Source organism: Ambystoma mexicanum, chromosome 8, assembly GCF_040938575.1.
Source record: "Ambystoma mexicanum isolate Mex_15411 chromosome 8, UKY_AmexF1_1, whole genome shotgun sequence".
Taxonomy (NCBI): domain Eukaryota; kingdom Metazoa; phylum Chordata; class Amphibia; order Caudata; family Ambystomatidae; genus Ambystoma; species Ambystoma mexicanum.
Window position 1 is genome coordinate 211,775,851 of NC_090929.1, and position 26,680 is coordinate 211,802,530.

General features: G+C 46.4%; 1 protein-coding gene across 7 annotated transcripts in view; it reads left to right on the top strand.

The window, feature by feature from the left end:
* Positions 1 to 13,125: 13,125 nt before the first annotated feature.
* The window catches only part of BRD3 (bromodomain containing 3), an 853,641-nt gene continuing 840,086 nt past the window's right edge, over positions 13,126 to 26,680 (top strand). For 4 of the 7 annotated variants that reach the window (XM_069609614.1, XM_069609620.1, XM_069609618.1 and 1 more), the window contains exon 1: positions 13,126 to 13,258. The gene's annotated coding sequence lies outside the window, so the exon portion shown is untranslated. Of the gene's footprint in view, positions 13,287 to 13,861; positions 13,880 to 26,680 lie in introns of those variants that run through there. The other 3 variants (XM_069609616.1, XM_069609615.1, XM_069609617.1) reach the window with 3 other exon arrangements.

The following is a 26,680-nucleotide window of genomic DNA, read 5'->3' on the forward strand; positions in this document are numbered from 1 at the left end:
CCAAGGGTTGAAGTAGGCCGGCTGGCCTTTTCTTTTGACCATTGTTTTGGGCACAAATTCTGCAAGACAATACAAAAGACTTTGTCTTTTCTCCAAGAAGGCCACCAGAAGTGGTGTTTGATTTTCTCCTCCGTTTTAGCGATACCAGGGTGTCCTTCCATTAATGATTCATGATGATGAGCAATAACAAGTTCTTGCAATTCTTTACTTGGCAGAAACAACCGCTCCTGGAAGTAGGGTAAATCATCCTTAACGGTGTAATGAGGACCCTTTTGACTCCATTCCAGTAAGGCTGAAGAGGCTAGAAGTTGTTTTACTTGCGTTTGGATGTCCTCAATAGTTTGCAATGAAGTTAGGCCTAAGATTCTTTGTTCAGGGATGGTTGGCACAGGTTCTAAACTCGAATTGGGTTCTTCCATGCCAATCCGAGATAAGGCGTCCGCTTTACCATTCTTGCAGCCAGGGCGATAGGTAATTACAAAATCAAATTCCGCAAAGAATAGAGCCCATCGGAGTTGTCGTGAAGATTGAGCTTTGGCCGTCTTTAAATACTGTAAATTTCTGTGGTCCGTAATTACGGTGATGGTGTGTCTTGCTCCGAGAAGGTAGTGACGCCAAGCCTTGAAAGCAGATTTAATAGCCAGTAGCTCTTTGTCGGTAATTGCGTAGTTAATTTCAGGAGGAGAAAATTTCCTGGACCAAAAGGCCACAGGGTGTAGTTGGTTAGTTTCTGGGTCTCTTTGCGACAGGACAGCTCCCATGGCCGAACTGGATGCGTCGGTTTCCACAATGTAAGGGAGATCTGGGTGCGGGTGCTTCACAATAGGTGCAGGGGTGAATTTGGTTTTCAGGTCCTGAAAGGCTTGTTCGGCCTGAAGAGTCCATTCAAAGCGTTTGTTTTTCTTTAGGAGAGCTGTGATGGGTTGGACTGTTCGGGAAAATTCCGGGATGAATCTTCGATAGAAATTGGCAAAGCCGAGCATGCTCTGAACTCCCTTCACCGAGCTAGGAGATGGCCATTTGAGGATGGCGTCCACCTTTCGCGAGTCCATTCGGACTCCTTGAGGTGTCAGGATGAATCCGAGAAACTCAACTTCTGTGGTATGAACAACGCATTTTTCTAGCTTTGTGAATAGTCTGTGCTGGCGCAATTTCTCAAGAACTGCCCTAACATGTTTTCTGTGATCGGATTCTGAAGAAGAGTACACCAGGATGTCGTCAATATAAACAATGACACAGACATCGATAAGTTCCCGAAGAACATCATTCATAAAGTACTGAAAGGCGGCAGGCGCATTGCACAAACCGAAGGGCATCACCTGATATTCGAAGAGCCCAAATTTGGTGCGGAATGCAGTCTTCCATTCATCGCCTTCTTTTATACGCACCAGGTGATAAGCTCCTCGGAGATCTAACTTGGTGTACACACAAGCGTCTTTCACCTGGTCGATAAGCTCAGGGATCAGGGGCAGAGGATAACGATTCTTAATCGTTATTTGATTTAGGGCGCGATAGTCTATACATGTTCTAAGGTCGCCCTCTTTTTTCTGCACGAAGAACAGAGCTGAGGAGACAGGAGACTTGGACGGGCGAATAAAACCATTGGCTAGGTACTGATCTAAATACTGACGCAAATGCAGGTTCTCAGGTTCCGTAAGAGCATAAATCCTACTACAAGGTAGTTGAGCATTGGGTACCAGATCAATTTGGCAATCATAAGACCGATGGGGAGGTAACGTGTTAGCCTGTTCCTTCTGAAAAACGTCTTGGAATTCTTGGTATTCTGACGGTAGCTGTACATGGGTGGAAGTTGCTGAGGCTAGACCCATAACTGGATTTCTTGGATAACAAGTTGGTTCACAATCAGGAAAACTTATCTTCTTTGCTCGCCAGTCAATTATGGGATTATGTGTTTCTAACCAAGGAATTCCAAGAATTACTTGAAATTGTGGGGCCTTGATCACATCAAACACGATTGCTTCCCGATGTCCATCCTGACCCACCAGTGTCATTTCAACAGTGGAATGCGTTACAGGCCCTGAGACTATTTTGGTTCCATCTACTGTAGTAATGACATCTTGGGTTACTTTCGGGCGGAGAGGGAGCTTAATCCTGGAAGCCAATTCACGGTCTATGTAATTTCCAATAGCTCCACTGTCGATGTATGCTTTTATAGCATGCAACTGCTGAGGCTGTTTTGGGTCCACGAGCACCATTGGCATGACAGAATGCGAGGTCAAAGAGTTTGTTTTCAAGCTTGGCAAGCGGACCCCTACGCTTGTCGGGCTAGGTCGTTTCCCGAATCAGGTGTCAATAAATCGTTATCAGTGGCTCCAACCACTTTCTTAGGTGGTTTAACCGGACAATTTCGAAGAAAGTGACCGGAAGTCCCGCAATACAGACAAAGTTGCGTTTGCCGCCTTCTCTCTCGTTCCTTCTGCGTTAATGGTCCTTTAACACCGCCGATTTGCATAGGTTTGGATACGTCGGTACTCTTGGAGTTAGCGTGGGTTTTGATCGGTACTCGGGTTTCGTACTTGAACCGATCTGCTTTTCTATTTTGAAGTCTGTGATCAAGTTGAACCACCAAGTCTATGTAGTCTGCGCAGACCTGGGGTGGATCTACTATCTGAGCTAGAACATCCTTAAGCTCTCCGCGCAGGCCTCAATGTGATCCTTTTGTTTTCTGGCCATCCCGTTTCCACAACCAGTCTATTAAAGGTGCAACGTAGGATAGGAGATCCTGATTACCTTGTCGTAAGGAAAGCAGTTTGTTATCAAGGGCCTGTCCTTGAGAGTGTCGAGCAAACAATCTTTCCATGCTGGCCTGGAAACCCTGAAAATTCTGGAGAATGGGATCATCCTGATTTACCAATGGAATAGACCAATCGGCAGCACTGCCACTGAGGTAAGAAAGTATAAAGGCTACCTTGGTCTGGTCATTAGGGAAGGCCCCGGGTCTGCATAGAAAGTGTAAACGACATTGGTTCATAAAGACGGCATATTTCTTGGGATCCCCCGTAAAACGTTCAGGCGGGGCCAAAGGCATGTGTCCAGGTAGATTGATTTGTACCGGGTTATTCAAACCCATTGATGTGGAAGTACCTCCGGAATTAGGTAAAGGAGTGTGACCTGCCTGGGCCTGCAATAACCTTTTGGCCAGGTCATCTGTTCTTTCCTTGGATAGGATCAGTTCTCTTTTGAGAGCGTTAGTCTCCTGGCGGGCTGAGTGCACTTCTGCCCGTAATTCCCCCAAAAGCTTGGCCAGCTGATCTGTCTCGGAAGTCTCCATAGCGCCCGGGTGGGAAATTGTGGGTAGGCTTCGCGTTCTGTCACGCTCACCTGATTCCCACAGAGGCGCAGGTCTGGCCTCGAGTGCTGATGCTTCTTCAATGGTGAAGCGCAGGACTCTGAAGATGGACAGGTAGGGCCCCTCTACTCTGGCTTCTCTGGCTCGCAGGAATATTCCCCTGTGCGTGAAAAGGGAGTATTACCTACTGACGGAATAATGCTCAAGCCTCCCACTCCCTTCCAACCCTCCACGATACCCTTCCACGATTCCCCGTGAAGTCTCACCTTAGGGTCTGGAAGGATGAGTTCTCCATCCTGCTTCTGATGCAGGGGCGCGTTGAAACCCAGTTACTTCACTGGATTGAGGTTTGATGGGAGTTCAAATAAGCTTGACTATTCAGGTAAGGCGCTGTAAGAGTTCTGTAGCAAGTTCAAAAGTTCAAGCTTAATAATAATGTTCATTGTCTTATTGCAGCAAGCGCTAACGCTGATGTCTTTTTCCCCTTAGGGGCCGGGGTTCGGAATGCCGGAGATATGGCGCCGACCCGAAGTGAAACGTGCAGTTCCAGTAAATGACAGGTAAGTTCTGGATGAGCGTTCGGGTAATGTCTCTGCATTCGCTCATTCAATGTCTTTGTCTTTTTTTCCCCATAGGGGCTGGGGTCCGGAATGCCAGGAAGCGGCAGGACCCGAAATGAAATGGGAATGACCCAACAGGTAAGTCTGAGAAGGAAACTGAGCTTTTCCTATTCCCTTCCTTCTCTCACCTTGTGTTCTTGTCTTTTTCTCTCTAGGCTCTGGGAAGTGGCTGTGGATCCGGATGATCGCTGCTGAAGATGGAGGTGCCCAGGAAAGGTGAGTGAAATGCAGCGCTGCAGCGATCGAAGCGAAATGCTTTAAAAATGATGTCTTCCCTTTCAGGATTGTTGGTGTGATGTCTCTGTGATGCAGCTTTAGCAGGTAAGGTCTTCTTTCTCTCCCCAATTCTCTCTTAGCAGGTGACCCAGGATGCTGACAGGCGTGGCTGAAGTCCAGATGCAGGAGCTGACACGGTGAGCGTCCAGCTGCGAGGAGCAGAACAACGCGAAGCGTGAGTTGCTGATCGGGCGTGGTTTAAATAGCTTTGGAAGAAGTTCCAGGAATGTATCCTTCCACCGATCAGGTATGTATCCTTCCCCGACCACACCGAGGTGGAAAGTAGCCCCACAGGTAAAGTAGTTCCATTCAGGCCTCAAGAGGGCCTGGATGTAGCAGCATGGTCTGCATCAGGTAAGTGCACATTAAAACACTTGAACACATGTCTAGCTTTATGAGCCTGGCGCCTAAGGCGCCAGGACTGTGTCCAAAGGGCCCCAGCTTGGGCCCGCTGGCACTTCCCTGGGGGGAATGATGCCTGCCTCTGGGGTTGCTGGGTCGGACCTGGCTCCTTGGAGGTAGGCATCATGACACCTATGTCCTCCAGTGTTTCCACTATCATTGCACGATTATCCTCCCCATCATCTCCATATAGCAGCCCATAATAGTTTGCAAACTCCTGATTAACTCCCTCTTGGGTATCCACCACCCTTCCGTCTTCCCTTATTATTGATCTAATCGGGGGTCTAAGAGTTTCACTCTTATATAGCCATGCCAAAATCCTTCCTGGTTTATCTCCTCCCGCATGCTGCCTCTCTATATACTTTTTGTAGTTAAGGTTACACAATATTTCCCAGTGCCCTGCGCACTTTTGCTGCAGTCTTAGTATCAGATCACCGTCTTGGTTGGTACTGTTTTCTCCCTTAAGTGCCCTTTGCAGTTCTCCCCCAGTTTCCTGCAGGTCCACCAGGATCCCTCCATGCAATCCTTTAGATTTTGCTATAGCCACTCCTCTCATCACAACTTTGAAAGCCTCCCACAATGTGCCCACTGAATCCACACTGCCCGTATTCGTCTCAAAGTAGCTAACTATTTCTTCCCTCATGTCCTCCCTAAAAAGGGGGTCTCTAAGCGCCTCTGCCCTGAGGCACCACGTCGGAATTCTTGCTCTCGGGGGACAGCATTGCCATCTAAGGATCAGAGGCAAGTGGTCCGAGAGGACCCTCACTTTATATTCGACTTGTGTGATCTCTGCAGTATCTCTGGAGTGATAAAGACATAGTCCAGCTTTGTGTGTAGTTGCTGCGGGCAGAATAATACGAGTATTGCCTCTCTTGAGGATGGCACGCCCTCCATTCATCTTCCAACCCAAAATCATTCAGCAGCGTCTGTAACGCTTTGGCCGACGGAGCAGGCCTATCCATTTTCCCATCTGACCTGTCCACCCTAGGGTTTAATACGCAATTAAAGTCCCCCCCAAATCACTGCACTCCCCACACACATGCTAAGATTGTTACACAGCGTTTTAAAATATGCTGCAGTATTTTGGTTCAGGGCATACGTATTTACAATACTTATTTCCCTATTTTCCACCAATCCCCTCACCACGACCATCCTCTCGTCCGTCTCCACCAGCGTCTGTAACAGCTGAAACGGGACGTGTGGCGCCACCCAGATGATCACTCCCCTGTCATAAGCCGAATATGGCGAACCCACCACAGTTCCCTTCCATTTCCTCCTGATCAGCGCCTCTTGCAATAAGGCAATATCTATCTTCTGTCTCTGTAGGTATACGGCACAAACATCATTGGCCTTTAGTGTGAATATAGCAGCATCTATTTTAGAGATGTGTCTGTGCCACTTCATATGATCTGCCCAGCTTGAGTATCTGTGCTAACGCCAAGCCAGGCTCCCTTAGCACTTGACGTCATAGCTTACCGGATGCACAACCTAGAAACAATTGGTTACGTTATCATCCCCCCTTCATTGTACCATGCAGATGTGGATGAAAGATGCCGTAGTCAGCCATTGAACGTGTCCAAGTGTTCGTCGTCCTTTTGCTTGGCATTGCACATGATTAATCTTTCATAATCCATATTCACAAGGGGCATGAAGATTTCCCTTCGTACGTTTTTCCCAGCTGCATAAGACTCATCGACTCGTTGTGGCGTCTTGAACATTTTATGGACCGCGGGTCCAGCTGCATAGATGAGAGTTGATACCTTGGCCTCATTGTGGGTTTCCCCAGTGGCCCTAAAATACATCTCAAGGCGGTCGATCCACATGTTCCACCTCGGTCCCAGACTAGAAGGTGCCCCTGAGACATCAAACTCTGGCATTGGGGCCAGCGACTCTTGTTGGCATGGCGTTTGTGCTCTCACCTCGGTTGCACCAACATCTCCAGTCACATTTCGTTGATTGTCTTCCATCTCGTTTGTTCAAGTGGGCCAAAGTGTGTGCTGGGCGCCTTTTATGACAGGGGCCGCAACCCAGAGAACATGTGCACACACTAGTCCTCAATGCTCGAAGGCCGGACGCAGATCCTCATAGGACAGCCACCTGGAGCACAGCTGCATGATGGAATCCTCCTCTTTGTGAAAAGAGAGAAAAAAAAATCCATCTTATCCACTTTCTTTTGAGAAGATTTTTTTTTTAAATGATGCAGTGTGTCCGTGGATTCTCCGATTCTCCAAAAATTGTCTGTGGAGGCGCATGTGCACTCCCCTAGGGAGCCACAACCTCTGTGTGTTCACATTATATGATATATCTCACTGTGATGCACAAGTCGGCTCAGCGGCCGGTGAACGGCTCTCCCTTGAGCACTGCCCACTGTGGTTATGTGTGGGATCACTGCCGTATGGACCAATCGTCGGGTCACTCATACCGATGACCCCCTTCTCGCCATTGTTGGGTGGCCACCCCCCTGTTGGCAGGCCACGCACGGCATTAGCCTTGGACCCCACAGAAGACTCGAGAGACCTTGGTATCCGTCCGGGCTCCGCTCGTGCACTGAAGCACGTTGCGGGAACACCCCCTTTATTGCACGTGATGGAGTGGCATAACTCTGTCAAGTGTGTTTTTAAAGCAACACATCACAATAGCCTGGTTTGTGGCGAATATTCCTTAATCCCTCATTTGTTCAAAAAATATAAAGATGCTTTTTGTTTGTTTGTTTATTTGTATAGCGCTCTTGACCCAGGGGTATAGGTGCGCTTTGAGCACCAGGTTACAGGCAACAGTAGGGAGCAATAGTACAACAATAATCTGGCATATAAAGGTTGACAAGAAGGCAGTTAGTGCATAGATAGTGATAGGCAAACACAATAAGAAACATTTGAGCATTGGGTATGCATACATACATGGTTGGTTATTTGTTGAGTAACCAGGAAATGACCTTAGTTCTGAAGGGTTGGAAGGAAGTTGTGGATTTGATATCCAGTGGAATGGTGTTCCAAAGTTGTGAGGCCAGAGCTGGGAAGCTGGATCCACCAGCTCTTTTGAGGGAATATTTGGGCACCATCAGTTGTAGTGTGTTAGACGATCTAGTGGTTCTAGTGTTCTGTCTTAATGTGAATTTGTTAGTGAGATAGGGCGGGGCTAAGTGGTTAAGAGCTTTGTATGTAAGGCATATGGTTTTTAAGTCTATTTTTTGTTGGATGGAGAGCCATTTACAAGCAATTCTTGTGGTGGAGATATGTTCTCTTCTGGGAAGATTTAGGGCTGCACGGAGTGCGTTATTTTGTAAGACTTGCAATTTATTGATTACTGTTTTATTGGCACCTACATAGAGGCTATTACAGTAGTCCAGTTTGGATTGAATGAGTGCTCTGGCTAAAGTAAGGCAGTTGTTGGGGGAGATCAATGGTCTGCAGGCCCTAATTAATTTACCAGTATAGGCAGTGGCTGAGGCAGTCATATTAACTTGTTTGGCTAGGTTGGTATTCATGTCTAAATGGAAACCAAGGGTTTTTACACTTTTGGCGATGGGTATGGTGTTGATGTCAATGGTAAAGCTGGTGTAACCGGGACAGAGTTTACGGATGGTGTTAGGTGAGCCGACAAGAAGCAGTTCGGTCTTATCATCATTCAGGCAGAGCCCATGTGTGGCCATCCATGCCTGAATGATGGAGAAGACTTCATTGATCCATTTGGCGTCCACGTTGTAGTTACCGGATAGAGTGAGGAGTATCTGGGTGTCATCTGCGTAGTTTGTGTAGGCGACACCCAGATTGTCCAGCTTGTCGAATAGGGGCTTTGTAAATATATTGTACAAAGTAGGTGAGACACAAGATCGTTGTGGGACACCGCAGGTAATAGGGATAGGGTCAGCCGCTGCTAGGGGTGAGAAGACCCGCATAGTCCTATTGTCCAGGAAGGATTGGATCCATGTGACCGCAGAGTGGGAGAAGTGTGCTGCCGATGACAGATGGTTGCACAGGATTTTGTGGTCGACCAGGTCAAAGGCAGCAGAGAGGTCTAGGAGAAGAAGGATGGCAGCCTTACCTTTATCTTTGAGTTCGTCTATCTGGCATTTGAGGTCAACAAGGGCCGTTTCTGTCCCGTGTTGTGGTCGAAAGCCAGATTGGCGAGTTCCTAGTAAATGATTTGTCTCGAGGTAATCCTGGATTTGTAAATAGGCCACTCTATCAAGAATTTTTAGTAAGAATGGGATGGTGGTAATGGGTCTATAGTTCGTGGGTATGTCAGGGTCATTTTGATACTCATTACGGTGTAGAATTGATAGAACTTATCATTAGCGCAATGTGGATTTTTCAATTCCATCAAATATTTACTTCCTATTTCGCATGGTTGAAGATATTAGGCTGCATTTTTAGTGGAAGCCTTGCCGATTTGGCTGTCCACTTACTTTCGCCACCATGGTTCCGAAAATCAAACTTTTCATACAAAGAAAAAGGGAGCTTGGAGACTAACTGCTGACCATCTGCATTTTCGAGCATAATGATGGCACAATGAATTTACTGACTTCTTGACTTTGGATGTAAATTGGGCGTTGGGAGTGGTTAAACGAATGATGGAAACAAGAGTGTAGTGGCCTCTAAGGACGACAGGATGCTTAGCTGGGTTCTAACTGTCTTTATTGACAAGACAAACTGGTGGGCATACCTTGTCCTTAGGCAGGGTAGGGGGGTTTACTCACAGTTCTTGTCTGGGCCTCTCGGTTACTTCACTGGAGGCAGAGTGTGCTCATGGATGGCACGCTGTAGGCTTCCAGGGCTCCCATGTGGCCTCCTGTGGCATTGGACTTATGCCCTGGAAGCTGGGCTCAGAGCCTTCTGTGAGCCTCAACTATAATGGCTCCTCAACAGGAGCAGCGCTGTCACATGACCACTTGGTCTGGCGCTCCACCAATTGTGGCTGCAACGTTCTCCCGTGGAGCGCGGGCTCACGAGATCTCATTGCCTCGAGATCTCGTGAGATCACGCTACCGCGATCACGTGATGTCCCCACACACCTCCTTTGCTAGGAAAAGGATGGATGATCATTCCATGACAAAGTCTGCAAACTTGCTGGGTTTCCTTTTCTCTCTCTGCGGTCTGCCTTGATCTGGAAACAGGGCAGGGCTGCAGGAGCACTCTTGGGGAGGTGTGGTTTCGGAGAACCTTGGGACGAATTTAGCATAGTACTCGGCTAGGACCAGGAACAAGCGTAGTTCTTCTCTGGACATCGGGGCCAGGGCGTCTGTTATGGCCTCCATAAGGTTCTTCTTGGGGCTCACCCCTTCGCTAGAAATGTAGTACCCAAGGTATTCTACCTTGCTCGCTCCAAAAACGCATTTCTCATGGCGTAGATGAACGCCTGCCTCTTGAAGCTTGCTCAGGACTGCCTTGAGTGCTCTGCCATGGGTCTCGTTGTCCTTGGCGTACACGAGGATGTCGTCCTGAAATAATGAAACATTTGTGAGTCCTTTAAGTAGGGAGTTCCTCATCCTCTGGAATGCGGACACTGCTGAAGACGACCCAAAAGGCATGCGGGTATATGGAAAGGTACCGAACGGAGTGATGAACGCCGTCAGGGGGCGTGAAGACTTGTGTAGAGGAATCTGGTGATAGGCGTCACGCATGTCCAGCTTCGAGAAGATTGCCGACTCTCATCATAAGGACAATTTCGCTGATGCTGGGGAGCGGGAAGCTATTGGTGACAACCTCTAGATTCAGGCTTCTCAGGTCGATGCATATCCTGAGGTCGTTGCTGGATTTCTTTTTAACTAGAACCACTGGACTTAACCACTCAGAAGATTCCACAGTCTCTATGGTTCCTTCTTCGACCATTTTCCGAAGGTGGGCATCTAATGCCGGTCTCGCCGTGGCAGGTACTGCTCTAACTTTGTGTTTCACCGGTACCGCATTGGATTTCAACCAAATCTTGTGGACAAAGTCTCTCACTTTCCCTGGGTTCTCGGAAAACAGGCTAGGGAACATCTCCTTGAAATTCTGAGCTGCTCCTGAGGAGACCATGAGTACCTGTTCCGGAGTGCTGAGATCCAGTTTAATACTGAGTCTGTGTTGATCATCTTATCCAAGCACGGCTGGGCCTTTGGGTGAGAAGTACACTTTGGTGGTGGTAGACCTCCCTTTGAAATCAATTCGGGCTCTGATGTAGCCCAGCAGGTTGAAAGTTGCACCTCCGAAGACCGTCGGTTTTTGTCTCGTCGTTCTGATTTCCACTTGTGCTTGTCCCATCATTTCCTTACACGTGTCGATGGGGAGGATTGTGAGGTCTGATCCTGAATCTGCCATGACACGTGTTTCCATTCCGTCCACTTTAATGTTGCAGTGGGGCTTTTCTCTCCTGGCGTGGGGGGGTTGACCATGATGACCATGGGTCTGTCCTGTAGCACGTCATCATCGCTTGAAGCGCGGTCGTCATCAACGCAGGAAATGGTTTTCTCCCGCCACGTACATGCCGGGGCCAGGTGACCAATGCGTCCGTACTTTGCGCACTCCTTATTCCTGGCGGGGCAGTCATGATCATTCGCCATGTGCTTGGTACTGGCGCATCTATAACATTTCGGCAGATCCTTTTGTCTGGGGCTGTCGCGGGATTGCTTGTCTCTGCGCCCTCTCCATTGCAGCGCCGCAAGTTTGGGTACCGGTAGGTGGCTTCCCAATTCTTTGCGCCTGCTGGAGGTTTCTTCCTCTGCCCTGGCAATTTGGATGGCCTTGTCGAGGGTCACATCGTTTTTCTTGGATGAACTTGTCCTGCACTTTCCTGGAGTTGGTGTGAACGACCAGCATGTTGCAGATAACTGGTTCTGCGTTTTCGCCGAACGCACAAAGAGAGGCAAGCTCCCTCATCCTGGTGATATAGTCATCCACGGGTTCGCTCCCTTCTTGTTTACGGGTGTAGAACCTCAGTGTGTGTAGTACCACGTTCTCCCTATTGGTGAACCTCTTCACAATGCATCGGGTCGCTTCTTTGTAGACGTCGTCATTGACTACTGGTATGGCTGTTAAGCTGGCAAAAATGCACTGACCTATAAAAACACACATTGCGTTCAGCAGCATTGCCTTCTCCCTGGCGGGGGCATATCCTGTGCCGCCCACAGCCTCCAGATACGTGGAGAAAAGGGGCTCCCATTGCATCCACGGAATTGCCGGGGTCCCAGGTGACGGGAGAAACGCAGGGGGCGGTGTGGCACCTTGCATGGTGGGCCCGTGGGTCTTTAGGTAACCTTGTCGCCAATTATGTAGTGGGCTCTAAGGACGACAGGACACTTAGGTGGGTTCTAACTGTCTTTATTGACAAGACAAACTGGTGGGCATAACTTGTCCTTAGGCAGGGTAGGGGGGTTTACTTACAGTTCTTATCTGGGCCTCCGAGTTACTTCACTGGAAGCAGGGTGTGCTCATGGATGGCACGCTGTAGGCTTCCAGGGCCCCCATGTGGCCTCCTGTGGCATTGGACTTATGCCCTGGAAGCTGGGCTCCGAGCCTTCTGTGAGTCTCAACTATAATGGCTCCTCAACAGGAGCAGCGCTGTCACCCGACCACTTGGTCTGGCGCTCCGCCAATTGTGACAGCAACGTTCTCCCGTGGAGCGCGGGCTCGCAAGATCTTGTTGCCTCGAGATCTCGCGCTCCCGTGATGTCCCCACAAAGAGTTTTTTTTTTTTAAATGGTAATACTTTAAACTGACAGTGCTACCACCGGGCCCATTCCCCTCAACTTTACTTAACTTTTGCTCACCTAGGAAACAGTCTATATAGAATATGCCGCAGACCGGGGTCGGCCCTTTAAAACTACAACAGTGATGGTTTGGAGCAGCACAAAAAAATGTACACACTGTAGTTCGGTCCACGGAGCGTGAAAACATGTAACATTAGGTATAACCTCAGTAATTGTTAGGTTTTACATTTATTTATGGGTGTGGTTTGGAGGGGACAGCACAATAATTATAACCCTAAACAAAAAGAAAAAAGGAATCCCAAAAGTTGTGTTTTTATTGCCTTCGATGATTCTATCCTTTAATTTGGAGCTCATTGCGGCATTTTATTCTGTTCGTGGAGATTATTCATCTCGTTCGCCTCCATGTGGAATCAGAAACAAAAGTTTCTATGGCTAAAAAGGGCTCCAGCATGCGCAATACCTTTTCCTGTATTCCGCCATCCCACTGGCGCTTTAAGGCCCGCCTGCTTTTACTTTTATTGGAGGCTAGAAGCGCATACCCCAGAAGGGCCTGGCCACGGGGCGCGTTTTAAACCGAGCTGTTTCCTCTAGACCGCTCTGACTGTGCCCACACAAAAGGGAGCACAGCCCGCACTATCTCTAGCCGCCCAGCGTAAATGGCGTCTCCAGCCCCATTTTACTTTACTAGCCACCCTTCTACAGCTCTTAGGCCCATTTACCAAAGGAGCAAAGAGAAACTCAATAGAGCCTGGGACTTGTAGTTACTGAGCCCACAGGTTCGAATCGTGATTTTTCGTCAATCATCGGTGTAAAACTTCAACTCCCATCATTCCTAGGGCCTATGGTTGCGCAGGCGCACCGTGGCGGTTGGGGGAAACGTATCTGTTATGCTGCCTCGGCGAGGATAAAAAGAAGAGCTACTGGAGGGAGCTTGAGGCGCACGGCGCGGGAGCGGCCGGGGTGCAAGTAATATGTGGTGTTTTACATACTGCCGGTGGGTGGAGGGCAGCGGGCGGGATTCCGTGCAACGTTAAGTCACTGCTCACAGTGGTGCGGTACCCTAGACGCTATGCCCACGCAGCCTTTGTGCGCCGCAACAATGTAACAAAGCGCCACCCGGGCGCGCTCGCTACAGTGTGGCGAAGAGCGGGCGATGGCAGGGTGTTCGCTGCCTGCAGTGGCATGCTCTTTCCAGCTTTCCACCCCGGGGGGTATGGTCGCCAGTGCTCCCACCCAGCCTCTTAATGAGTGTGGGGGTCAGCTGACCACCTGCTTATTGAGGGCTCCCTGTGCTAGGCTCCCGGGCTGCAGGAAGAGCCTTGCTCACAGGAGGGAATTTTTTTTCTTCCCTGCCCGCCATCTTTTGAAGGGGAAAATGAGAGGAGGAGGAGGGGTAAAAGAAGCAGGAGGAGGGCTTTAGCATTGGAGGTTGATTGAACACGTAAGAGGCGGGGTGGTGGAGGCAGTGGTAGCCTCCAAACGAATGTCATTGTCCAGGTGGGAGGGCTAGCAATAGATCTGCTTTTAGAAAAGGAAACTTTAATGTACAGCTGTTAAAGCAGAGTGGTGGCGATTGTAACATTAGATGTGAGTTTTACCGCCAGGCCCTCCCAGTTCCCGGCATGCTTCTGCCCTTTTTTTTTTTTATTCACTCGATTTGATGATTTTGTTCAGGTCACTTAATGTATGCCTCTTCTATGCGATTGTCATCAACCGTCATCCGTTTATTTCAGTAAATCGTACTTTATCTTGCGTAAGCTGTTTGTATACTAAAGTGAATCAGCCGATCGCGTTATGTGTCTAGTAACTAATGATGCAGTATATTAAGTGCGTGACGCATATTCCCTTCAAAGTGGAATTGTGTAGGGCTTTTCATTTTGCGAAAGTTATTTGTATGTGTGTTGTAAGATGCATCCAGGAAAGACTGTTGACTCTCTGAGTAGTTAAAGTGTCGAGACAGAAAGGTGTTCCATAAGTATACATTGTAACTGGTGCATTTTTCTGTATCTCGTATCTTTATGCTGTTAAGATTTGTCCCATTACCTTAAATTTGATTGAGGTTCATCTCACTTTCAGGTACGAAATATATAGATTCCGGAACATCTGTGTTTCTTTTTAGGCACCCTTTAGTCACTTAACCCGCCTCCCCTCCCCTGGAAAATATCCTGCTACTCTCCTCGACTTGTGTGGTGATATACACGTTTCTGTTATACATATGAATTCTGTGTACGATATTTGACCATTGCTCCCCGATGCAGTACTAACATGTGTACTTATCATAGTCGTAATTCATATTTTGTGTGATAGTGGACCGTTTTGATTCGCTCATGATGCATTGCTAAATAAATATATACCCTCAGGAAGTGTGTTCACTTTCACGTATCTTGTACGTATTGAAACCATGTACAAGTTGAGGGTAGTATTTTGGTTGGGAGTAGGTTTGAGATGCTAGAGCATTACATTAGAGGAGTTAAGCAGCCTAGACTAATCTTCAAATGTAACGAAAACTTGCTTAGCCCAAGAACCTCGCATGCGATCTTGATAAGTCTGGTTGATTTTAAACATCCGTTCAGGCAGCGGGATAGCAAACACTTAATTCTAATAATGCTTCAGTGTTTGGCAGAGCACTGCTATGGTTGACTGTGGCTTTACCAACCTGAATGGTACAACCATGGTTCGATTTACAATCCCACGGTGAGGGATTTGTCTGCAACCTCGTACACTCAATAGCAACCCAGCCTGATGAGGGTAAAAAAGGAGCATGTGGCATTGATGGTCTAAACTCTGGACGTTTAGGACTTTAGGCAGACGTCTGGGGTTGGCGCAGGTTTATGCAACATATATTTCCTGCAAATTAATGGAATAATTCGTTTCATGGTTGATTGGCCTCGGGTAAGGCATTTTGTATGTATTTGTAGTTTTCATCTGTTGGCCAGGCTTAATGGCTTGTTATGATTATCGATGTGTACATGACTGTTTTTTGACTGGGTGTTGTGTTTAAGTGATCTACTTTTGTGTTGTCATATGAATCGGTTGTATCAATTTCATCTGTATCGTGTTATTCTATGTATGTATTGTTGAAATGACCCAAGAGATTTGTCAGTCTACCAAAATAAAGTTTTATTGATTGGTTCTTTGCTGATCAAGTGTATCCACATCTCCTTGTCAAAAATCATTTAAGTTGTGCATGGAAGGATTAAGAGGGGAAATATCATGGTCAAATGCAATTTAGACTATCCGTGTAAGTGCATACATATTTATTTTATGTTGTCTGTTGTACATTTGCAAACCCTGTGAAGTCTGTTGCATGTGACCATGAATTCTGACATCTTATTACAGTAGACTGCATAAGATTCCACTGTGCCCTACCCTTAACATTACTGTAACTGTTGAATGTGTAGCTAGTTATAGGTTACCATGCCTCAGAATTTGCACTCGCCGCTAGCGAGTGATAATGAGTTTTGACAAGCAATCAACGTTGTGCTGTGTGCAAGTGGCAAACTGAAGGAGCAAGTGACTTCTTTAATCCAGGATATTGTGGTTTACTGCTTGACATTTTTGTCCTAGATTATGTTACTAGAATACCGTTTTATCGCTGCTTTGTTGCACAGTCTCCAGGCACTCCGCTGGATGTGAAAAAGGGGTTTTGAGTATTAGGTTGGTGGCAAAAGGGTGCGAGATAACTTTGTTGGTGTACAGTTTGGAAATGCCTGGGTATTCTCTGGGTTTGTACCTAGGTTAAGGACGTAGAGGCGATTATGTCTAGAAGAGATCCTCGATTCATGATCCTCGGATGCAAACTTAAAAAGAAAAAAAAGAAATGTAGTGAAAGAAAAATAAAACTTACATTTTGTTTTAAAAACTTTTATTTTTGAATTTTACATACCCTCGAAATACAATCGCACCAACAAGGTGCACAATCAAAACTTGAGTAAACGGGGAGGGGTGAAAGGTGGAGGGTTGGTAGGAAGGCAAGAAAGAAAGGAAAAAAAAACTTAACATTAACTGTTTCCCCCCATCCCCCTTGAAGCCGCCCCTTCCCCTCCCACCCCCATATGAAATTGGAGCCCAATTTAAGTCTTCATCAGTGACTGAAATTTAAGGTTCAGAGGGATGTGTAGGATCTCGGTTCCCTAGTCTCCTTTTAGGTGCCAGACGAATCGGAGCCTACAGATTCATTACTGTTTAGCAGATATGCGATATACGGTCCCCAGATGTCTGGGGGCCGTGCATGCAATGGTAGGGTTCTTATAAACTTGCTTTCCACATTCTGGCAGTATGTTATGTCTCTTTTCCAGTCATCAAGTTTGGGTAGTGGGCCTCTGCCCCCTGACATGGCGATCCTCCTCCGGGCTAGCACCAGAAGAAGGGCTGCTAATTTACGTGATGCAGCTTGAAGGTATTCAGTGAGACCCAGGAGTGGCCCCAGCGGAAGCGGGGTCACCTGTTCGCCTATGATGTCAGCAGTTATTTGTAAGACTGAGTTCCAGAAACGTTGTATTCCGGGGCAGTCCCAGGCCAAGTGGAGGAAGTCCGCATGAGCCGCTGCACATCTTTCGCATTGGGGCGGCGTGTCTGCATGTTTATGCTTCTTGACTGGGGTATAGTATATTTGGTGTACCAAGTTAAAATGTATTAATTTGTAACGAGTATTCAGTGCAACCTTTTGGGTTTGGTTTAGGATATAGGACCAATCTTCTGTGGATATCGTCTCCTAAATGGCAGTTTCCCAATTTTGCTGGGTTTTAGTGTTGGGTTTCTCAATATCGGCCACCATGGATTTAAATAACCGCAAGACCAAGCTCCCTTCCCCCTGCGCCTGAATTGTGTTTGTAGTAACTCCCAGGTGGGGGGTTGTTTAGGAAATGAGGGAAATAACGTGTGTAAGGTATGGCGTAATCTAAAATACAGGAGAACATCTAGGGAAGTATTGCCCCCCCCTATCTTTGGCAATTTGTGGGGTTGGAAAGGTGCCCTCAGGGAACAGGTCTCCGAGTGAGTGGGCATTGACCTTGTCAGCCCATATTAGAAACACTTTTTTGTTTGTGAGGGGAATGCCGGGAATAAATCTGATTGGAAGTAGAGGGGAGAATCTCACATCTATTCCGTATTTGGTCGCCATCTTTTTCCAGATTGCGTATGCAGACAAGACTGATAACCGTGTTATATGGGACTGGGATTTGGCTTATAATGACCGCGCTTAGCAAGTCGGGTGAGGCCTGGGCTCGTTCCACTTGCACGTGTGGGCAAACAAAATGATCTGCCTACCAATAGCTCAGGAAGTGAGCCTGGGCCGCCCAATAGTATTTTTCTATATCTGGGAGCGCCAGAGGCCCCCCCCCCCCCCTTGGATGTTGGCAACACCAGAGTGCTATACGCGACACGAGCTGCTTTACCTGCCCATATGAGCTCTACAACTGCTGTCCTGATTTTTTGGAGAAAGGATTTGGGAAGGAGTAGTGGGATGTTTATAAATAAATACAGAAGTTTAGGAAGAATGACCATCTTGATAAAGGATACTTTGCCCCATATCGTCAACGGTAATGATTTCCACCTATGGATACGCTCTTGCATTGAGTTTAGCGTGGTGACATAATTATCTTTGTAAATCTCATGATGGTTACGTGACATGTAAATGCCCAGATAGCGCACTTTTAAGTGCTCCCATTTAAAGCTGTGATCGTCAATAAATTCAGTTGTATTGGGGGTCAAGGGAAACACTACCGATTTGGAATGATTCATTTTTAGCCCTGACATTTGGCCAAATCTTATCACTTAGTGCATTACAGGGTTCAGATTCTCTTGAGGGTCACTGACAAACAATATGATGTCGTCAGCGTGAAGAGAAACAATCAATCTGTGAGGACCTAGTTTAAGCCCTCAGTGCAGTTTGTTTTCTTGTAGTCTCGAAGCCAAAGGCTCCATGATGAGGGCGAATATCAGTGCTGAAAGCGGGCAGCCTTGTCTTGTTCCACGCTCTAGTGATATGCTCGTGGATCTAGTGTTACCCAGAGTGACGTATGACCGTGGGTCGTTATATAACAGACACTAACTTGATAAAGAAATTACCAAAGCCCATCTGTCTAAGCGTTGCCATCATGAATGGTCATTCGATAGAGTCGAACGCCTTTTCGGCGTCAAGAAGTACTGTTGGATCTATGGCCTCGATGACTCCGAACAGTCTTCTGATGCCGTATGTGGTACTGCGTCCTGGAATGAATCCGGCTTGGTCACCATTGACCAGGGCCGGCATGAGAGGGAGTAGCCGTGTTGCAAGAATTTTATTGTCCAGATTAAGGAGATCGGCCTGTAAGATGCGCATTCATCTCTGTGTTTGCCGGCTTTATGTAGTACCATAACATTGGCTTCGCGCAGTGTGGGGGGGGGGGGTAGGCTTCCGTGCTAGACTGCTTCTTTGTAGACGCGGAGCAGGAGTGGGGCGAGGATGGGTGCGTGGGCTTTGTAAAACTCTCCAATGAGCCCATCGGGTCCTGGCGCTTTGGAGTTTGGAAGGGATTTTATTGCCTCCAGAATTTCTTCCTCTGTTATCGGAGCGTTTAGTGGTTCTCGCAGGTCTGCCTCCACCCAGTATAGCTCAGTGTTGTTAAGATACTCCTGTATAGAGTTCGGGTCTGAGTTACCTTTGGAACTGTACAGGTTCTAATAGAAATTCCGGAACGCGAGCGATTTCCTCCTCAGTATATACCCGCTGTCCTTGAGCATCTTTGACACATTCAACTCGTGTCGGGATTTTGTCCATTGATAGTAGGCGGGCCAACAAGGTGCCTGGTTTCTGTCCCTCGCCATATTGCCGGATCTGGTGACCATGACCCAGGAATTTTATCTCTCGTTCGGCCGTTTCCCTGAACTTCAGAAGTTCCTCCTTTAGGTCTCTAGCACCCGCTTAAGAATAAAACTTACATATGTCAAGATGGCTTCAATAACTTGGATGGTTCATTGGATTTTATTTTTGAAATGTTTTTTTCAAATTGCCAATATCTAACCCTCCTGTCCTCCCACCCAATCGCTGGTTCTTTCTCCTCTTACTATCAACTCCCTTCCCGCAACAAGTTCCTGCAAAACAAATGTGCCCCGAATAAGGTGTGGCAGGCAATGTGTGAACGTAGTACCACAAGCATGGCATATGCACGGGGCAGGGACTGGGTCCCTCCCAACTCTCCCACTCCACCTCTGGGGCAGGACTGGCTCTGGTGAAAACAGTGTTTGTCCTCCTGCCCCGATCAAGAGGAGTCTCTGTTCTCATGTGACTGTGTCATGACCCTTGTCATGACCCTTACCCTATCGCACACGACTGCCATCTTTTCCATTCCACTAAACGAAGGTTCCACAAAGCCAAAACATCTACGCATGTAGGGCAGAACTAAGTCAACAATTTATATAAAAAGAAACACATTAAGTCTTGCATTACTTTTAAAATCCGAAATTTCCTTTATATATATCACACCAATTTGATGTACCCCATCAATGACAAAAAAATGACACGACCCAAAAATCCCACATGTGACATACTAACCATTCAAGACTGTTGTTGTGAATACCGACTCAAGAAAAGTATACTTTAATTCAGGAAGCCCCTTATGTTATTGATCAAAATTTCATTTAAAACATAGGTGGGGAACTTCACTTTAATTAGACCACTTCTTTCCAGCTACTAAATGTAAAACATGTAATCTGGACCCACTATTACCAGAAAGAATAGAGGGCATTATCTACTATTTGGTTATCTGTTCCCATTTTAGTAATTTTTTCTCAAATTAAAAGAGCCTTTAGTTGCTCCTACCTAAAATGTCTTGTACTTGATTGGTTAATTTCTTGTACTTGGTTGCTAGCCAATCACAATTGCCAGATGTTTTCAGTAACTATTTTCTCCTTTGCCATTTTTCAAAGAAAATGTGTTTAAGTTTAACAATTAACTGTTCACACTGGAACTTAAAGGTATGAAACGAGTATAAGATCAAATAAGGTACACGCTGCACATACAGCTACGAACCCCATTTTGTAGATACGCAGCTAAAGTGTACATTTTATTATGTTCCATTCATTACTTAAGGCTAATATATGATTGTGACGCAAAAAGCACAAATTCAATATCTTTTTCCTAACATAATCTTCCTATAGCAAGTACTACACACTAGGCTAGACCTTTCAGTTGCAAGCTACTAGCCATCCATAAAGTCTCACATTTTGAGGCCTGCTAAATTTGAGTGCCAGCAAGAACTCTGTTCCAAAATTGATCAGTAGTTATACAGTCTAATGTATACACCAATTTCCCCAGATCGCGCCAACCTTCCATTAAGTCAATATGAAGTCAAGAAATCAAATTTCTCAAACATTTTTTAAGCCATGAACTGTATGATTGCATTTTCTCCAGCTTTTGTACCTTTTTCAATCGTGTGCACGATATAAATGAAAAACAGCAAGTAACCTTTCTTCTTGGCACTGGGAGTTTGGGCTTTGACGGTAGGAAAGGGGACTGGGGGCGAGTGGAGTAGGGGAGGAGGCATGAGAAAAACATAGACACATTTGCATAGTATCTGGTTTTAGGTTTGGTTTTGGTGAATCTGGATGATTAAAATAGATGGGGTTGAGGAGCATTCAGTTCTAAAACTAGTGGCCTCAGAGTGCTAGTATGAAATTGAGGTAGACCCAAAAATATTGTGGGGCAAATGCACTTGCCAGAGCTTCTATTTAATCTTGGCACTTTACCAGTGCTTTACCAATACTTCCTTGGTGAAATTGAGATTTTGCATGAGCCCTCCCTATTAAAGGAATTCACCTGACAGTTTAATTTGTCGTCTTTATTCTTATGTCATTGGCGGACAGTTGTTTTGCTCCCCAAGTGCGTCCTCAAAGTACTGCCCTTATTGTTGCACTGTTTTTTTTTTTAAAAAAAAAGTCCTGTATCAATTTACTCCTCTCAAGAAGCGCATTTAGAAAGTGATATTTATATATAATATATATTATTTTTTTTGAAGATGTATTTGTTGGGTTCCACTTTGATCTAGTCTTGTTAGCAGCTGCAGCACTTGGTTGAAGTACAGCTGATGCAGTGTAAAGAAAGCTAATGCACCCCATAACTAAAATGTTAGATTTAATCAGTCCTAATAAACCCATAAACAAATGACAGAACAACATCATTAAAGTGTGAGTAAGATGGAAAACTTGGTTATTATCATCCATTGATGCTTGTGGTAAAACATTTGCAAAACACCAGAGTAATGATAAAGGCCTAATTTCTATTGTGCAGTATGGATTCAGGAAAAATCGAGCAATTTATTGGGTTTTGGAATAGACTTTTACAAGGCGACCCTAAATAACAATGGCCCTCATTACAAGTTTGCCGGTCCGGTATCCTTTGTTACCGTAATGGCAGTGACACTGGTTCCGTGACCGCATGGATGCGGAAACGAGGAAGAATTGTGGGTTGGCGGCCAAATGCCTCGGCACAGTGTGGAACTGGTGCCACCGCCATCACGGTAACACACACGGATGCATCGGGCCAATCAAATCACAATCATCTGGTACTACAAGGCTCACAGGTACTGTGCTTGGCTAAGAAACGCGAGGAAGATGACATCAAGGGTGCCAATCAGCCGGCAGCGCAAACCCTGCTTCAGTGAGGTGGAACTCGCCGTGCTCGTTGAGCACATAGTGGATAATGCTGGTGAACTATTCAGCGCAGACCAGAGGCGCTCCATGCAGCAGAGAAGGAAGGCCATATGGGCTGAGGCTTCTCAGAAGGTCTCGGCTGTGGGGGTGACTGGGCAGAGAGTAAAGGACTGCCACAAGAGGTGGGACGACTTGTGGCTGCGGGTCAGGAACCTGCTGTCAAAATGAAATCATTCCTTCTGTCCTGAAGTTGTATTCTGACTCTTGCACTATAAACTAAACTATAAGGTGAAAGGGGAAATGTCTTTAACCTTACAATCCTGGAAAAGAGTTCGTAAATGAAGAATACATGGTTACAACTTCTCCCAGGATAAGATTTCTTGTTCCAGATGGTGACTCCCTTCTTCTGTTTGTTTATTTTATTTATAAAGCGCACCTGACCCAGAGGTATCTGGGCGCTTTAAAAGTACAGTTACATGAATATGGCAAAAGCAGTTGTACATAAGTTCAGGGTATAAGACCTTGGTAAATACATATCGGTACTAGATAAGTTACCGCAAAGGTATTTGTCTATGCACATATAAAACGCAGTAATTATTAGTTCTTACTAAGTATCCAGGCTATGACTCTTCTCCTGAAGTGGTCGAATACTTGTACGGTTCTGATGGGAGGGAGTTCCAGAGTTGGGAGGCCAGTACCGGGAAACTAGACCCTCTGGATCTTTTTAGGTTAAACCTAGGGACCATCGGGCAGGGAGTGTCTGTAGATCTAGTGATGCGTGTGGATGATCTCTAAGTGAATATTTGGTGAGTTAAGGGCGGGGGGGCCTGTGTGGTTCAGAGCTTTAAAGGTCAGACCTAAGGTTTTGACTATGATCTTTTCATTGACTGAAAGCCACTTGTGTTGTATTCTGGTAGCAGAGATGCGTTCATTTCTAGGTATATTTAAGGCGGCTCTGAGACCAATATTTTGCATAATCTGGAGTTTGTTCATTAGTTTAGTTAGCGCCTAGATGGAGACAGTTACAGTAGTCTAGAGTCTATAAGAGCTCTGGCCAGGGTGAGGCAGATATTGGGAGATATCATAGGTTTGCAGGCTTTTATTTATTTTTTCCTGATAAAACATTTTTTATTATCATTTGATTACAACATAAACAAAACAACCAAAAAGGGAGGAACAAGAAAGAGACGAGGCAGTTACATCCACTGGGCCGGCCTGCCTTACAATAGTAATTTGTCTTCCATCACCATTTTCGTGCAGTGCGGTCACAGTTCACCTTATAAGTGTTCAGGGTAATGTCCCCGGAGTCCATATACTTCAGGGCCCTCCCTCCTCCAATGCCGCCCATATTTTGGAGGCTTTGTTGGGACAACCTTTTGCGGTATATATCCTTCTTTCAATCATAGCACATGTGTCCATGTCCAATGCCCATTGCTCCAGTATCAGAGTCTGGGGCTCCCCATTTCTGTGCAATATTGCACTTGATTAGGGCGGCTGCCGTATGCAATAGCAATTCTTCCCATTTGTTCAGTTCGTGCTCTCCCGGTGCTCCCAGGATTAGGACCTTCGGGTCCATGTCTATAGTTTTGGAGAGTATCCGGGCCAGTTCCCGACAGCAGGCCTCCCAGAAAGTACGGATCCGGGGACAGGACCACAGGATGTGGAAGAAGCTCCCCTCCTCATCCCCGCACCTGAGGCAGTTCGGGTTCGTTGCTTTCCCCCACCCAAACATAGCAGTTCTAGGATAATACACTCTATGCAGTATTTTCAATTGCACCAGTCTAAGTCTCGAGGAAATGGCGGCTTGCCGTGGGTGCATTAGTACCCGGATCCATTCCTCAGGGTCGATCTCCCGTACATCTATTTCCCACTTGGCCTTTAGATTGGTCATCAGTGGTTGCAGAGGAAGTGATGGCGTTATAGAGAATGGATATGCATTTGGAGGGGATATATTCGGGTAAAATGTTGCGTTCTAGAGGCGAGCATTCCGGATATTGTCCTTTGTCGATATCTGCAGGCTTTTATTAGTTTGCCTGTGTATGCAGTGGCTGAGGCAGTCCTGTTTACTTATTTACTGAGGTTGGAGGTGGTGTCAAAGTAGAAGCCAAGCACTTTTACTGCTTTGGCAATGTGGATGTTCCCATCTATATTGAATAAATTGTATTTAGGGCCAAGTTTGTTTAAGTTGGCTGGGGAGCCTAATAAGAGTAGTTCTGTCTTATCATCATTCAGGCATAGGCCATGGGTGGCCATCCATGCCTGAATGATGGTGTATATTTTGTTTACCCGAAGTAGATCTGTGTCATACAAGCCTTTCTGGGTGTCATCTGCATAGTTGGTGTCAGTGGCACCCAGACGATGCAGTTTGTCAAACGGCTCTGTAAAAATGTTATACAAAGTGGCCGAGACGCATGACCCTTGGGGCACGCCGCAGGTGTGGGGTCAGCTGCTGCGGTAGGTGAAAAAGTTGCATAGTTCTTTTGTTGAGGAATGATTGTATCCATGTGATTGCAGATTTGGAAAAGAAGGTTGCTGGTTCCAGGCGATCGCAGAGTACTTTTTGATCAACCACGTCAAACGCAGCAGACAAGTCTAGGAAGAGCAGGATGGCAAATTTACCTTAGTCTTTCAGGTCGTCAATCTGGCTTTTTAGGTCAACCAGGGCAGTTTCTGTCCCATGTTGAGGTCTAAAGCCAGATTGTCGCAATCCTAGGAGTTTGTTGGCCTTGAGGTAGTCCTGAATTTGCAAGTATGCAACTTTATCCAGATTCTTTAGTAAAAATGGGACTTTGTTGATCGGTCTGTAATTAGTTGGAATAGTGGGGTCGAGAGTTTGTTTTTGAGGAGTGGGAGTACCAGGATTCCTTGAGGTTGCTGGGTACAACGCCACTGGTGAAGGAAGAATTGATAGGTTTAGTTATGAGTGGGGCTAAGTCTCTGGCTGCATCCTTAATAATCTGTGCTGGGCAGCTGTCGCCCTGGCAGTTGGATGGTTTCAGAGAGGCAATTATGTTTTTGTACATCTGTTACAGATACGTTAGAGAATGTGACATCGTGAAGCAGTGGGGGAGGTGGTGGGTGGTCCTGTGCTTCCATGAGGGGTTTAGTATTTGCTTGGTTAGTGAGTAGTTTGCGTTTGTCCGCTATTTTGGTCTGAAGCTTGGTAATTTTATTGGTACGCGCACATTGGATGTTAGTACACCAAGTTTTTGTCTTTTGTGCATGTATCAATCGGTGGGTTAGGTGTCTCCCTTTCTCACAGGATAGTGAAAAGTTCTTTGGTTCTAGTGCCTGCTTGATTTATTCTGTTATTATAGGTCTCTTGTTTGGTACGAATGATCTCATTTTTATATTGAGTCGATGAGTGGATATGGAGATGGTTTTGTTCTCTGGGGAGGGTGTGAGTTTCCAGAGGGTTTCTAGTTTCCTTTTGTAAACCATGAGTTCACATGGGCTCTTGGTTTTGCTTTGTGCATTTTGAGGGGTGCTATTGAGTCAATAGCTTTGATCATGGATGTGTTGTAGGCATCTACAAGGACGTTGGGGTCACCTATGTGGGGCCGGGATGATGAGGGGCATAATTGCCTCGGCCGTAATATTCCGCTTGTTTCTGGTGAGGCATGTAGGTGCTTTGGGACAGGTTCCATTATGAACTGAGGCTATAGTCGTCTCAAACTCAATAGGATAATGGTCTGTCCAGGTTTGTGGTATAATGCTATTTACTGAGATGTTGCAATTTAAATCTGCTACCCAATCCAGGGTTCTTCCTTTTTCATGGGAAGGGTGAGGTTTTGAATAAATTCATGTTCAACCAGAGTGTTAGCTAGGGACTTGGCTAGGATGTCATTGGGGTCATTGGAGCTTAGATTGAAATCTCCTAGGATTAGGGTTTGCAAGTACATTTTTGATGTTTTTGGACAGTAAGGTAGTTATATCCTCTTCAAAGGCGTTGGTCCTCGGGGGGGGGGGGGGGGGGGAGGGCGAGGGGGGAGACTATAGATGAGGTGGATAGATGTGGTATTTTTGTGGCGTTTGGAGTTTAGCAGAGGATTTCACTTGAGGATCATATAGGTGAGGGGACTAATCTCATATCAAGTGAGTTCCTGAAAATGAGGGCAATACCTCCTCCTCTCGTACGGTCCGTCGGCTCTGATGATAGAATAGTTGTCGGGGGGGGGGATAGCTAATTATAATGAGTGGCCTGCTGCTGCATGCACCCAGGATTCTGTTACTGCTAGGAAGTCCAGGTTGTTGGATAGTATAGCATCGGCTACATCGGTAGCGTGAGCTACTAAGGACCCTGTGTTGGTTAAGGCTCCTTTGAGGGCCTTTGTGGGATTGACTTGCTCGGTGTTGAAAGATTTAGTTTGTCTTAATGTTGCTTGGTTAACTGGTGCAGTAGCGTCAGTTTTGACTTGATTGGTAGAACCATGCTTGCTGTAGAAAGCAGGGTATGTAGGTCTGGGCTAGGATCACTGCGGTGTTAGGGCGGGCATGACTGATGTGGTTAACATTGGGGTCGCGCTGGTGGTGAGAAAGTAGTCTGGTGCGGAGTCTGGAATTTCTAGCTTTGATTCTGGGGTGGGTACATAGCAGGCTGGTTGTGGAGTTTGTGGTGCTCCTGTCGTTGGTAAGGTTGGGTGTTGTCCACTTAGTGGTTGTCAGATTGTTTAAGTGTAGTTTGGGTAGAAAAGAGGTAGGTTTCATTTTAGCATCTAAAGTAGGGTTGTTTAGAGCTGGTAGAAATGGTGTGGCCTT